This window comes from Myotis lucifugus, unplaced genomic scaffold (assembly GCF_000147115.1).
Source record: "Myotis lucifugus unplaced genomic scaffold, Myoluc2.0 scaffold_227, whole genome shotgun sequence".
Classification (NCBI taxonomy): Eukaryota; Metazoa; Chordata; class Mammalia; order Chiroptera; family Vespertilionidae; genus Myotis; species Myotis lucifugus.
This window is the reverse complement of record NW_005871275.1, coordinates 783,810-787,822: the sequence shown is the minus strand read 5'-3', so window position 1 is coordinate 787,822 and position 4,013 is coordinate 783,810.

The following is a 4,013-nucleotide window of genomic DNA, read 5'->3' as shown; positions in this document are numbered from 1 at the left end:
TTAGAGTTTGAAGAGAAGTTTTCACTGTAACCTCAGTTTACCCAAGCCTCGTGCAGCATTCACCTTTTTCTAAGAGGCCCACCTTTTCCTATTCTGCTCTGGGCTGTTGCTCTGCAGCCTGTGCAAATCTCAGCCTAGGTTGTATCTCTTGTCTTCTACTTTATTGGTTTTTCTTCCTTGTTTTGGTGGACCACATCCTCAAAGAACTTCTTAAGAAAAGTGCCTGAGAGATAAACTTTGAGTCCATTTATATCTAAAAATATATTCTATCCCCATACTTAAATGATAGTCTAGCCCAGTGGTCTGCAAACTGCGGCTTGCGAGCCACATGCAGCTCTTTCGCCCCTTGAGTGTGGCTCTTCCACAAAATATCGACTTCTGCACATGGGCCACGAAGTTTCAATCGCACTGTACGTGCGCGCCCACACGTGGTATTTTGTGGAAGAGCCACACTCAAGGGGCCAAAGAGCCGCATGTGGCTCATGAGCCGCAGTTTGCCAACCATGGGTCTAGCCAGATAGAGAATTCCAGATTCATAGTCATCTTCTCTTGGAAATGTTGCAGGCATTGCTCATTATCTCTTGCATCTATGTTGTAAATGAGAGGTGAGGATGCTAGTCTAGTTTTATTCCTTTGTCTATGAACTTCTTTTTCTTATTCCCTAGAAGTCCTTAGCATCTTTTCCTTTATTCTTAGTGTCCTAGTATTTCAGATAAAGTGTATTATCAATTAGGTTGATTTTGTTTGCAAGTAAGAGAATGCCAATTCGATCCGTGCCCATAGAGGCCGGCGTGTCTCGCAAGTGGGGAGGCTCCCGCAGGGCTGCTGCCAGAAGGTAACACTATAAATGAGCCCATAGTTGGACTGGATGCAGAGGGGCTGCCTCAGAGTTTCCCTGTTGGCCGGCTACTTGTTGTTGCCGGGGGCTTGGGCGCGCGCAGACACTCCGCGCGGTTCTGGAGGGTGGAACCCTGCGAGTTCGAGCAGCTTCCCAGGCTCTTGTTCGCACACTTCCTCTTACTTCTGTGGGATTGATTGTTGAGCCCAGTGCATGTGAGTGCCCAGTTGGGGTCACTAGCAGAGCTTGTAGGGGAAGATTGTTTTTGGGGAGCCTGGGAAACAGAACTGGGAGTGGCGCCGGAACCACCTCTGGGCGGAGCTGGTTCAGGTACAATAGGCAGCTCCTGGTCGGAGAGAACTTATAGCCTCAGAGGTCAACCCAGACACACTGCCACCCAGAGGCAGAGCCACGAACTGACTCCTCTGTAAATACAGATAAGGCAATAAGGACTGTGGCTTACAACAAGGAGAAACAGTGTATCAGAGGGAAAGTCAACATTCTCCTGAATTCCCGGCGTGCCAATAAGAAGAGTAGAAGATCTGAAGCACCTGCATTACTGCACATTTTTATTTTTATTTTTTTTTTAAATTACTTTTTCTCCTTTTAACTAAGAAAACATTTTTTTTTTCATTTTTCTTTTTTCTCCATCACCCGATTTTGCCCTTTCAGCTACTACATTTTTATTTTTAACTAGTATTATTACCGCTACCATTTTACCATTTTTTAAAGTGTCATTTTATCTTGTCTTTATTTTATTTTGGGACTAATGTTCTCCATTCTATTTTCATCGTTCCTTTAGCAACATTTTTCTCTACCTCAATTTGCCTCTGTGCTAAACAATCTTCCCCACTTTTTCCCTTTTGCTGTCCTGTTTCTCTTACCCTACTCCAGCTTTAGATCTTCCCTACTCTTTTTACCCTCTGTCAAAATTTAACCCTGCTTAAATATCCTATGTCCAATCCCCTGTTCTAAATCCTTATACACCTTTCCCTCATCTTCCTTCACTATCCATTTTTTTTCTCTCTCTTCTTCTTCTTTTCTCTCTCTATTGTTTTATCGTTGTTTGCCTGATTGACGAGTATATTGTTTTTTTTTGTTGTTGTTGTTGTTTTTTTTTTGAGTGATTGTGAGGTTAGACTGCTTATTCTTTTTATTTTCCTGCCCCTCCCTCTCCCCCCCCCCCCCGGTTATTTCTGCGCTTCTCTGTCCCCTTGCGTCGCTTGATATTATTGGTTGTTTGTAGTTTGTATTCATCTCCAGGAATCTGTTGCTGAAATTTGTTGGTATTAGTGGCGGACCTATAGGAGTTTTCTCCTCACATAAATAGTCTCTCCCCCTTTTACACTTCACTTTCTTTTCTCTCTTACTTTTTTTCTTCTTTCTTTTTTTTTTCTCCTCCTCTTTTTCCCCTCCCTTTTCCAATCTCATCTTTGCACTCCTTTTTTTTTTCCTTTCTTTTTTCTCTTCTACCTTTTTCTCTTCTTTCCCCCTTATCTCCCAACCCTCTTAGCTTGGGTGGCCACCTTTATTTGGGGTTAGTAATATCGTAAATACAATAGTGTTCAGTGCCTGGTACGTTGTGCCTTGTTGTGTTGTATTTTGTGCCTCTAAATCAACGCAACAGATTCAAGCAACAGCGGCCTCCTGATCACCACACGCTCTGCCTGGGGAACAGTTGCTGCGTCTGAAGCCTCCCTCCACCAGCCAGAAGAGCCACCACAATTGTGAACAGCACCCATCAGAGGCCCTGCTATCAACAGAGGAGCCGCTGCTACCACAACCGCCCAAGGAGCAACCACAGACCGAGGAGCCACTGCCACCCAGGGAGCAGCCACTGCCACCCAGGGTCCAGCCACTGAACGATTCAACAACTAGTAATGTCAGTGAGATCAAACATGGGTAGACAAAGAAACCCCCAAAGGAAAGAAAAGGAGGACTCGCCAGAAAAGCAGCTAAGTGAGACAGAGATATGCAACATGACGGAAAAAGAATTCAGAATAAGGTTCCTAGAGTACATGCACCGGATGTTCAAGAAGCAAGAAGAAACAGATGAAAAACTCAACTACGTATGCAAGAAGCTAGAAGAAACAGGTGAAAAAATCAACAACTTAAGTAAGTCCCAAGAAGAAATGAAGAGCGACATAGCTGCAATAAAAAACACCATTGAAAGTATCAACAGTAGACTGGGAGAAGCGGAGGACCGAATCAGTGAATTAGAAGACAAGGAAGCAAAACACACTCAAACTGTACTGCAAATGGAGAAAAAAATTAAAAGACAGGAGGAGAGTCTAAGGGAACTTTGGGACAACATGAAACGAAGCAACATACGAATAATAGGGGTGCCAGAACAACAGAAAGATGAACATGGATTAGAAAACCTATTCGAAGAAATAATATCAGAAAACTTCCCTGAGGTGGGGAAGAAAAAAGTCACACAAGCCCAGAGAGTCCCAAGCAAGGTGAACCCGAAAAGACCCACACCAAGACACATCATAATTACCATGGCAAATGTTCAGGATAAAGAGAGAATCTTACAGGCTGCAAGAGAGAGGCGGAAAGTAACATACAAGGGATCTCCCATTAGATTATCAAATGATTTCTCAACAGAAACACATCAGGCCAGAAAAGAATGGACGGAAATCTACAAAGTGATGCAAAGCAAAGGACTGAATCCAAGAATACTCTATCCAGCAAGGCTATCATTCAAAATTGAAGGGGAAATAAGAAGCTTCACAGACAAAAAAGGACTAAGGGAGTTTATCACCACCAAGCCAGCCATGCAAGAAATGCTAAAGGGACTGGTGTAAAAGAAGAAATATCAAGCTCAGAAAGTAAACAGCCACACACACACACAAAAAAGAAATGGCTACAAACAAGTACCTTTCAATAATAACTTTAAATGTAAATGGACTAAATGCTCCAAATAAAAGACACCGAGTGGCTGAATGGATAAAAAAACATGACCCATACATCTGCTGTCTACAAGAGACCCACCTCATTGGAAAGGACTCACACAGACTGAAAGTGAAGGGATGGAAAAATATCTTTCACGCAAATGGAAAGGAAAAGAAAGCTGGGGTAGCAATACTTATATCTGACAAAATACATCTCAAAGTGAAGGCCATAACCAGAGATAAGGAAGGCCACTTCATAATACTAAAGGGATCAATAC